The 11,937-nt window shown below is 36.9% G+C and overlaps 1 non-coding gene across 1 annotated transcript; it reads right to left on the reverse strand.

The window, feature by feature from the left end:
- Positions 1-308: 308 nt before the first annotated feature.
- Positions 309-418, reverse strand: LOC115220550. The gene has a single exon (XR_003882550.1). It is a non-coding gene; the product is annotated as a U6 spliceosomal RNA (small nuclear RNA).
- Between the last annotated feature and the right edge of the window lie 11,519 nt (positions 419-11,937).

An 11,937-nucleotide genomic window follows, 5' to 3' on the forward strand; every position in this document is an offset into this window, starting at 1 on the left:
TCATTAGACATTAATTTATAGGCACAGGAAGCTGCTCCAACTTTTTAAGGATATCAGATCGAACTGCAAAGCCAATACCAGCCTCTCTGCGCTTCTCCTTCTGCCTCCCCTTCCAGAAAAAGGTGTATCCACCTCCTACTTCCTCAAGCTTCTATGCGAGTCTCTGAAAGTGCAGCTATATCAATGTTATAACGGTTCAGCTCGCGAGCAACGAGTGCAGTACGTTTTTCAGGCCTACAATAACTCTTGTTATCCAAAAGAGTGCGTATATTCCAACATGAAATGTTCAAATTCCATCCAGATTTTGTAAATAAAAGTCTTCACGAATTCTCGTGTCATCTTTGCGCAGGGGTCATGCTAATCTTCTTTGTATTGTTCCAGTTTTAATTTATGTAGTATTATTATTTTGTTTTACTACAAAATTACAAACCGTAAAGCAAAGATGATGTATTTGCATATGCAATTAAGTTATAAATTTTCCAAACATTTGACGCTCAATGTGTGTACATTTATACATATTTATATAAATATCTAGTCGCCATGATAGGTCGTTAGCCACTACACACATTTTTTCTCTCTTTTTTTTTTCTCTCCTTGTTTCTCTCCTTGTTTTTTCTGTGGCCCTTTCTGTAGAAGAGCGTAGGCTCGAAACATAAAAGACTTTTTCTATTCCTGAGCGTTATACTAATACATCTGTTTGTTGTCTACACCACCTGTCTTCGTCTTTTGTTTTGTTTTTTGTTTGTTTGTTTTCGTAAACTCTCCCTATAAATATACGAACTGAATTCGAACTAAAGAGCTTTATTTCCGAACGACGTTGATGAAATTCCTCAAGAAACAGGAAAATTTATCAATGTATACGGATACACTGCAAGGCATTGAAGCTTTCCTTACAAACAAATTGCTCACGTTTCTTGCACTTACACTTTTCCTACGTATAGAACGTTGTAGGCTTATCTACACACATTGTTTCATTGAGGGAAACGAAACACTCGTTTTAATAAACAAGGAAAACAGACTTCGTTCTTATTTCTACACATTGAAGGAGAGCGGTAAATTGGTAAACTCATTACAATGTCAACAAAACATAATATGGTATTTTGTTTCGGCTCTTCTGGCAGAAACCATTTTAACACCAACTTAGTCTTTCATACTTCCAGAGTCGACAAAATAAAGTAATAGCCACGTACGAGGTCGATGGGGGGTATTTAATTGACTAATTCCATCGCAAATATATATGATCTTGTGTTTTGTATTCGAGGTTGAACAGGCAAAGTGCTGAATGAAATATCGCAATGCATCTTATTTTAACTAAAGGAAAAACTAAACGAAGTATTAGTTTCGACGGCGGTGAGCTGACAGAATGGTTAGCACGTCGGGCAAAATGCTTAGCGGCATTTCGTTCGTCCTTACGTTCTGAGTTCAAATTCCGCTGAAGTCGGCTTTGCTTTTCATCCTTTCGAGAACGATAAAATAAGTAGTATTTGAGCACTGGGGTCGATGTAATCGACATAACTTCTCCCCGAAATTGCTGGCTTTGTACCAAAATTTGAAATCAATATTAGTATTAATTTAGTAATTAATAACTCTTTTACTCTTTTACTTGTTTCAGTCATTTGACTGCGGCCATGCCGGAGCACTGCCTTTAGTCGAGCAAATCTACCCCTGGACTTATTCTTTGTAAGTCTAGTACTTATTCTATCGGTCTTTTGCCGAACCGCTAAGTTACGGGGAAGCAAACATACAACCATCGGTTGTCAAGAGATGTTGGGGTCACAAACACAGACATACAAACATACACACACACACACACATATATATATACGACGGTCTTCTTTCAGCAAACACACCACCATCAGTTGTCAAGCGATGTTGGGGGCATAAACACACACTCACACACATATATATATATATATATATATATATGACGGGCTTCTTTCAGTTTCTGTCTACCAAATCTACTCAAGGCTTTGGTCAGCCCGAGGCTATTATAGAAGACACTTGCCCAAGGTGTCACGCAGTGGGAATGAACCCGGAACCATGTGGTTTGTAAGCAAGATACCACACAGCCACTCCTGCGCTTAAAATTTTTTATTAGATCTCTTGTGAGTTCTGGAAGAATTTGAAACCACCACCTACGTGTTGTAATACTACTTAGCAACACCCATGCCAACTGGGCCATCGAAGTAATTGCAGTATGTGTCAATGATTTCATGAATGAAGATATTTCGTAGAATTTGTAAAATATTCTATTATGACGTAATTTCAGTCTTAGCTTTTCAACACAGAAAATTATATGCTGTTAACAGATTTGGTAAATATTTGGGTTTAAATACTCCGTTAGAAAATTGCAATACATTTCAATTATGGCGTCATAATACACTGATTTCCCTTGCGAATACACAGAACAATTTTACTTTCGTCTTCACGCCTTCAATACTTCAGCAGACACCATCACTGGATTTATAGATAGTCTTGTCTATAATCAATATAGCAGTGAAATATTCCAATGACTGTGTTAAGTAAGCAGTTGATTCTACAGTCCCATAAACAGGCACGCACATACAAACACATATTTCTGCTAGCTCGAAGACGAGATCATCAGCTGTTGATTAGGATTTCGGATTTTATCCGTTTGTTTATATCGACATGAGGATTCCGATTTGTAGCACTGATTAGTAAATGTGATATTTATATACCACTGACACTGTAATGGGAGAAACATAGACATATGGAAAGCGTTGCTTGCGTGCGTAAGATCTTAAAGAAGCATCTATATAGTCAATCTAGATACTAGACATAGCAACCAAATCTCCGTACATCACACCTTAACAACTGAAAAAAAAGAAGGACGCATTGGGTAATAAATTTTGTTAAATGAAAAACCTCTATTGATAGTCACAGCCGAAATATTTTAACTTTCTCTTTGTCTTTAGGATAAGTAATAATAAATCTACGCTTAGATGTGGGCGGGATAGGGAAAACATCCCGCACGTTATTGTTCAGTATTCGGAGGTGTCAGACGTGTGGGTTTATGCCGAACAACTGTTGTCAAGTACTCGAAGAGTACAGCTATCGACTGAGTCTATAGTAAAATTTGACCCGCCTGATTTCTCGAGACAGAAAGGATTAAAGTCAGCCACTTTCCATCTCCGGCCGTAATTTGGTGAATTATTTCACCTTTCACCTTAAAAGGAAGATAGGGCAGGAAAGAAAATGCCTGACTGTGAAAATGTTTGAAAATCGATGGAAGAATGTAGCACGGATGTTGCGAGTGAATGTAACCTAATGAATGCGACGCAGGACGTATCTGAGGTATCAGTGGTGAGGCGGGGCTCGTGGGGTCCGAATTGAACCCGCCTTCCCACTCCATCCGTAATGTCTTCCGGTCTGTCCTATCATTCCCTATATCCCAGTGTTTCAGCAGCACATTGAAGAACCGGTCTCGAAAATCTTCCCATGCTGCAGTATTTTCAATGCTTCTTTCAGGCTTCTTTCAGTTTCTACCAGCCCGAGACTGTAGTAGAAGACACTTGGCCAAGGTGCCACGCAGTGAGACTGAACCCAGAACTATGTGGATAGGAAGCAAGCTTCTTACTACACAGCCACTCCTGCACCTATACTTATTTAAAAATCAAAATTACTAAAAATAATAAACATAGGCGCAGGCATGGTTGTGTGGTGAGAAGCTTGCTTCACAAGCACATGGTTCTGGGTTCAGTCCCACTGCGTGACATCATGGGCAAGTGTCTTCTACTACAGTCTCGGGTTGACTAAAGCCTTGTGAGTGGATTTGGTAGATGGTAACTGAAAGAAGCCTGTCATATATATATATATATATATATATATATATATATATATATATATATATATATATATATATATATGTGTGTGTGTGTTCGTATATATTTTAATATATATATGTATTGTGTCTTTGTGTCTGTGTTTGCTCCCCACCATCTTCTGACAACCGATGTTGGTGTGTTTACGTCCCGTAACTTAGCAGTTTAGCAAAAGAGACCGATATAATAAGTACTAGGTTACAAAGAATAAGTCTTGGGGTCGATTTCTTCGACTAAAAAACCCCTGTGAGTGGATTTGGTTGACGGAAACTGAAAGAAACCTCTGTGTGCATGTATGATGTGTGTGCGTTTGTCCCCCCCCCCACCACTGCATGAGAATTGGGGTTTACATCCTCATAACTTAGCATTTTGACAGAAAACACCGATAGAATAAATACCAGGCTTCAAAAAATAAGAGTGCTAAGATCGATTCATTCGACTAAAAATTCTTCAAAACTATGTTCCAGCATAGCAGCAGTCTAGTGACTAAGATAAAAAAAAAAAAAGAATAAAAACAGGTAAGTATTGTAATAACTTTCAAGGATTTCATGAATGAAAATATTTTGTAGAATTTGAATACAATTTCATTATGATCTAATTTCAATCGTTTTTTTTTTTCTTTCTTTTCGACACAAAAAGAAAAACTAAAAGCATGTAACAGATTTGGTTAATGTTATGGCTTCAATGTTCCGCTTTAAAATTTTCCATACATTTTTACTATGCCGTCATAATAGATTTGAGCAGACATTAACAGCTGGATTTATATATAGCCTGGTTGGTATATAATCAATATAGCATTGAAATTTTCCAATGACTGGATAAGTATCACATACATGCATGCATCCACACACACACATTCTCCGACACAGAGTCATTATTAATGATAAAGCAGAATACTTTAATATATAAGTATTCTCTATTTTTAATATATATATATATATATAACAAAATTTTATATAGAGTTACCCAAGGTTTTGCGCCTTGTTCTAAAATATCTACGTCGTAGACGTGAAGAGACGCTCTCATTGTCTCTCTCTCTCTCTCTCTCTCTTTCTTTCTCTCTCTCTCTCTCTGAATATATATATACCAGTAACGCTTAATTACAGAATAAAACTATTATAATTACCTAATACGGACACACACACACACACACACACACAAACATACATACAAATGCCTGTATTGGAGAGCCTGGGATGGAAACAGGCACGGTAACTTCAATCATACATTCGAGACCGATAAAAAAAAGTATATTGAGCTAGAGCATAGATTAGCAGAACTGCAAGAGCATCGGACAAAAGGCCTTGTTATATATGTTCCGGCTCTTTGAGCTCGGATTTAAATCCCTCCATAGCCTACGTGGCTGAAAGATTTAAAGCCGTTGTCACGTTTAACACTACCAACTGAATCAGTGGATGACTAGCGGAATTCACACTGTTGCAATCATTCGAACAAGTTTACAGATTTGAGAATACTCTTCCGTCTCTCTCCCACTTTTTTCTTTCAGAGGCCCTTTAAAATGTCATGGATACAAACTTCCCACCTGCGCAAGTGATATGAGAAAGAAACTCAATTCTGAATAATCCGTCACTGGTCCTGATCTTATATTGTCCGACGCCCTTAAGGAACCGCCTGAACTTCTTTAGTAGCGGGATACTTCGCAGGATTATGGGTTACCATTGGTTAGATTTCCTATCTAACCAATGACTCTATTCAGAAATTGGGATGCATCCTGTTATTTGTATGATTCGGGAACATCAGTTCAGACGGTTTGGTCATGTTGCTCAATTTTCCGAGTTAGATCTTGCGTATCATGTTCTCTTCTCCGAGGGCTCGGATGGGGTGGTGGTTCGTGTTTGGCAATTACATGCCACATGGTGACGGCGGATGAAGAAGTACCTATTTCTTTACTACTCACAAGGGGCTAAACACAGAAGGGACAAACAAGGACAGACAAACGGATTAAGTCGATTATATCGACCCCAGTGCGTAACTGGTACTTATTTAATCGACCCCGAAAGGATGAAAAGCAAAGTCGACCTCGACGGAATTTGAACTCAGAACGTAACGGCAGATGAAATACGGCTACGCATTTCGCCCTGCGTGCTAACGTTTCTGCCAGCTCGCCGCCTTGTGGAGATGGAGATTGAGTGTGACACTGCTCAGAGGGTTACCCGGAAGCCCTCGAGCAAATACCGACAAATGATGGATGCCACGACACGCTACATCAGCGCATGTTCCCATACTTGACTTGACCTGGTCTTTATGATATGACATGATTTGACACTGCCTCATAATATCATACTTTCAGGATCGATAAAGAAATTGGTAGTCAGCATTTATTTCACGCATTTGCAAATGTGTGTGTGTATGTATATATATATATATATATATATATATTATATATATATATATATATATATATATACATATATATAATATATATATATATATATACATATATGAATATTTTCATTGATGTCTTCTATGAATTTAAGCTCGTTTATGTCAACGTAATCGTAATTTTAAGGATGTATAAATATATATGTAAGAGTTCATATGTGCATATACGTGTGAGTGTATAGATATTTGTCATACCTTTCAACTATATATTGGGTGTACATGTCTTCAGTGTATGTATGAGTGAACGTGTGCTTGCTTTATATGTATGTATATACGTTTTATGTATGCATGTATGCATTGTGCGCGCATGTGAGTGCATGTGTATGCGCATGCGTGTGTGTGTGCATGTGTGCGTGTGTGTGTAAATATGTTTGCATGTATGTATAATATGTACGTAGGTTGCGTTCTTTGGATGTCTTTGAACCGCTTTCTTGTCTGGTAACAAATACATAAAAATAGTGTTTCGTTCGGCAACGTCCATTCATATTCTTGAAAAATCATAAACATTTTACACTACTTTTGAATTGAGAAGCTGAAAATCCTACAAAAATCCAAGTGTGCTGGTACACAGAGTGATCGAAATAAGATCGATATCGGCAAATCAAAATATGCCTTAGAAAGAAAAATTTTTACGAAAATCTCAGATTTGCTATTTTTCAGTTGATACAATTACTGTAATTTTGAAAATGAAGTTATTGTAGTTTCATTGTAGTTCTCTTGTTATATGTACGTACACATCGACTCAATGACACGAACACGTACACATCCAGAAGCAACAGAAAATAGATATCACTGGAGTGACAGAGAGAAAGAAAGAGAGAGGAGAGAGAAGGAGAGAGGAGGAGGAAGAGAGAAAGAAAGAAAGACAGACAGAAATTCAAATTCAGAGAGAGTGGAAGTCTATAAGACAACGATAGAAAGAGAGGTTTTTTTTTAAGGGAGGTATAATGAAATTGAAGAGTTACTTATTTCTTTATTGCCCACAAGGGGCTAAACATAGAGGGGACAAACAAAGACAGACAAAGGGATTAAGCCGATTACATCGACCCCAGTGCGTAACTGGTACTTAATTTATCGACTCCGAAAGGATGAAAGGCAAAGTCGACCTCGGCGGAATTTGAACTCAGAACGTAACGGCAGACGAAATACTGCTAAGCATTTCGCCCGGCGTGCTAACGTTTCTTATTTCTTTATTGCCCACAAGGGGCTAAACATAGAGGGGACAAACAAGGACAGACAAAGGGATAAAGCCGATAATATCGACCCCAGTGCGTAACTGGTACTTAATTTATCGACTCCGAAAGGATGAAAGGCAAAGTCGACCTCGGCGGAATTTGAACTCTGAACATAACGGCAAACGAAATACGGCTACGCATTTCGCCTGGCGTGCTCACGTTTCTGCCAGCTCACCGCCTTATTTAAGCGTTTCTTGCCTACATAAAAATATGTAGCAGAAGTATTAAATCTTTATTACAGGCCCAAGGCCTAGACACAGAGGGGATATACAAAGACATGCGGAAACATAAAACATATGATGTGACGGATGATGTGAAAATAAAAAAGAAAAAAGAAAAAAATATGTAAATGATACGGCTCACTCGCTCCCGCTGCGATATGAAACCGTAGATTCATTTTTACTTAACCTTTTAGATAACCTCTAGCCTTGCTCCGAGACGAAACCGTAACTTCCCTTTTCGGATCTTTTCGGTTTGACCGACAGTTTTTTCTAGCGGTGTCATATGAAATTGTTACCCATAATTATGATCCTAGTATCGATCTATTGCATTTCAATCTGTTTCAGGGTTAGAGTTAGGGTTAATCAGGGTTAGGATTGCAGTTAGGCTTAGGGGGAGGAGGGTATCTTTTTTTTCTTCAGAAATGTAAATAAACCCAATCTGTTTCTTAAACGAGGGACATATTCATACGGCACAAGAATGTTGTTTACCTCAATAGACGTAAGTGATTGGTTGAAATTGCAGAAATTGAAGGAAAAAAAACAAATATCTTACAAACTATAAAATTTTCTCAATAAAGCCAAGAGAAAAAGATGTTTTATAAACACATTCTACCAGTATACGAAGTTTAAAAGTGTTTAGCTACGTAGAAATTATTTAAAAAAGCTGCCGGTCAAACCGAAAAGATCCCCCTATTCAATTTTGCCTTTAAAAAAAATTGAGAAAACCTGTTCTTTCAACCTTTAAAAGTTCAAAACATTTTTTTTTCTTGCAGTTGCAGTCTTTACAGAATTATTTCGACCTACCTCTTATGTCTCTCACAATGTTTTTCACTTTTACGTTAGGGTGTCCTATCTCACTATAAATGTATTTTTGCTTGTTTTTCATGTCTCTTTTTGTTTCTTTTTTTTTTTCCTGTTCTTTTGTGTGTTCTTGTATTTGTGTTTGCGTGTTCCTGTATGTGTGTGTCTGTGTGTTCATTTGACAGCAACTCCATGTGTTTCATCTGTGTATCTATGTTTTTCGAATTCTGAAGTATTTTTACGATTCGGTTGTCTAACCTTAAATACCCAGAAATTGGCTCATACGCATGTTTTCTACAAGTGGTCACATGACCTGGTCACGTGATGGTCGAGTCCTGGTTTTACACGGGCTATCCAATTCCAACACGTGACAGACCAGCCTAGCGCGGGAAATTATGTCGGCTAGCTGGAGCCTAACAGGTGGGATCTCGGCAAAGATGAGAGTTGCTTTGCAGATAGTCTTAACGCGCTGTTGTATTCCGTTTGGTCAAGCATACATCACCCAGTTCCAACTGCATGAGAAACCATATGTATATTTTCTTCAGACAGTATCATTGATTTAGCGGTTGAATAAAGTGTGGCAGTCAATTGCAACTCGTTTTCTTGTATTTCTTTCCGCTGGTATACCTGACTCACTGGAACCAAGAAATTGTAATTATACCCGGGCCAGAGCTACTCTAATCATTTCGCTAAAAATGCATATAGGCGTGGGAGTGGCTGTGTGGTAAGTAGCTTGCTTACGAACCACATGGTTCCGGGTTCAGTCCCACTGCGTGACACCTTGAGCAAGTGTCGTCTACTATAGCCTCGGGCCGACCAAAGCCTTGTGAGTGGATTTGGTAGAACCCATGCAGAACTTTAGAAAAAAACTATGTTGCATCAATTTTAACTGAAATATGTATCCTCATGTATATATTTCAAAAGTCTAAGCAAGCTTAACGTTTCATAAATAAAATATATCCTTTTTAGGGGACAATATTTATTGCACGTGTATGCAAGGGTGTATAATCTGCGTGTGTATATTTTTATTGATTTATATTAATCCTTCTCTGAATTTAAGCCCGCTTCAAACAGTGTCAAAGCGTTTTTGTTTATTTGTGAAAGGGTGTATAACTATGTATGTCCGAATTCATGTGTGCGTATACGTGTGAATATGTAGGTAGTTGTTATGACTTGTGTGTGTATGTTTGTGTGGTTGCTTTTATGTAAATATACGTGCATATATATTTGCAATCAAATATGCATGCATGTATGTATATGTGTTTGTTTGGACTCAGTTTACGTGTTTTGGACCGTTTTCATGTCTGGTCACAAACTTATAGAATTCAAATACATCAAAGTAGTATTTGGTTCGACAATGTTCCTTCATAATGGTTTCATACAATATTGTAATTGAATAACGTCAAAATGTATTAAAATCCATATGTGTGGCTACACAGAGAGCGTTCGAAATAACGAGTGGCTGTGTGATAAGTAACTTGCTTACCAACCACATGGTTCCGAGTTCAGTCCCACTGCATGGCACCTTGGGCAAGTGTCTTCTACTATAGCCTCGGGTAGACCAAAGCCTTGTGAGTGGATTTGGTAGACGGAAACTGAAAGAAGCCCGTCGCATATATGTATATATATATATATATGTGTGTGTGTGTGTGTGTGTGTGTGTGTGGTCTGTGTTTGTCCCCCCCCCCCAACATCGTTTGACAACCGATGCTGGTGTGTTTACGTCCCCGTAACTTAGCGGTTCGGCAAAAGGGACCGATAGAATAAGTACTAGGCTTACAAAGAATAAGTCCTGGGGCTGATTTGCTCGACTAAAGGCAGTGGTCCAGCATGGCCACAGTCAAATGATTGAAACAAGTAAAAGAGTAAAAGAGTAAACCAAAATAGTTACCCAATTTGTAACACACTATCGTAGATTTTCTGTCGTGAAAAACGGATTGAAAATAAGTCAATGGAATATTTTTCAAATTCTATAAAATGTCTTTGTCTATGAAATCATTGAAACTTACTACAATCCTTTATTATTTACAAATCTACTAATGATAACTACGAATCTTTTCTGTTGAACTCACCGTTGTTCTATTTTTTTTTTTTCTTGTTTTGTTTTAATTGTTTTCAAATTTGGTATACCGATTTAGTTTTATATACTAGATATAAAAATGAAATTCGTTTTTGCTGTACATTAATAAATAAAAAGTCAGTAGCTTTTAAATCTTGCAAATTTTGGGTAATTTTAACCAATCGAAGGCCACAGATACGTTGGTGCCTGTTTCCACAGTAACAAGCGAAGCTATTGTCTGCTGCCCGAATCACCACCGCCACGTGTATTTTCTTTTTGTCAATGAATTTTCTTTGATGGCAAGTTCCTGTGCATTTTCGGGACTTTTGTTGTTTCATCTTTTTCACCTATGTTTTCTAGAAACAGAGGATCTTTTTAGTTGCTGTCACCACGACTTTGTTTGAAATTTTGGTAATTTTTTTGAGTAACACCCGCACGATTTTCATGGTTCGTTATTGAATATATATATATATATATATATATATATATATATATATATAATATATATATATATTATTATATAGAAGGAGCTTCTACAGGACTAGTACTGTTTCATTCAAGAGAAATCTTCAGGAAGCTATTTACAAGAATTGTATTAGCATTTATACATATAGGCAGGTTTATAAGGAGTGGTGGTGGGGGACTTTTTGGGGGTAGGCATAGCGCAAAATATCATACTTGGGGAGTGGTCAAGGAGTCAGTGGTAGTAGTTAGATGAAAAAGGATAAATAAAATAAAAAAAAATAAAAAAAATTAAAAAATAAAAAATAATATATATAATATATATATATATATTATATAATATGTAATGTTGCGTATGTGTATGTACATGTATATATATATATATGTGTGTATATGTATATATGTTTATATATGTGAGTATGTAGAGATATAAGTATATGCATGAGTGTGTGTGTTGTGTGTATATATATATATATATATGTATGGATATGTGTATCAGTGTATATGTATATATGTATGTGTGTGGGTATGTATTGTATGTATGTGTTATATGTATGTGTATATGTGTATATATGTGTATATATATGTAGTATGTGTATGTGTATGTATATGTTATGTGTATGTATGTGGTATGGTATGTATGTATATACATATATTGTATATATATATATATATAATGATTAATATATGTATATTAATATATATATATATAATATATGAGTGTTCGTGTGTGTAGTAGGCATATATGTATGTATGCATGTATATGTGTATGTATATTATGTGTGTAAGTGTGTGCATATATGTTATGTAAGTATGTGTGCGCGTATGAGTATGTATGTATGCTTGCAACGTGTATATATATGTGTGTGGTGGTATATATTGGATGCGTGTGCGTGTGTGCACGTGTATGGGTA

This window comes from Octopus sinensis, linkage group LG1 (assembly GCF_006345805.1).
Source record: "Octopus sinensis linkage group LG1, ASM634580v1, whole genome shotgun sequence".
In the NCBI taxonomy this organism is placed as follows: Eukaryota; Metazoa; Mollusca; class Cephalopoda; order Octopoda; family Octopodidae; genus Octopus; species Octopus sinensis.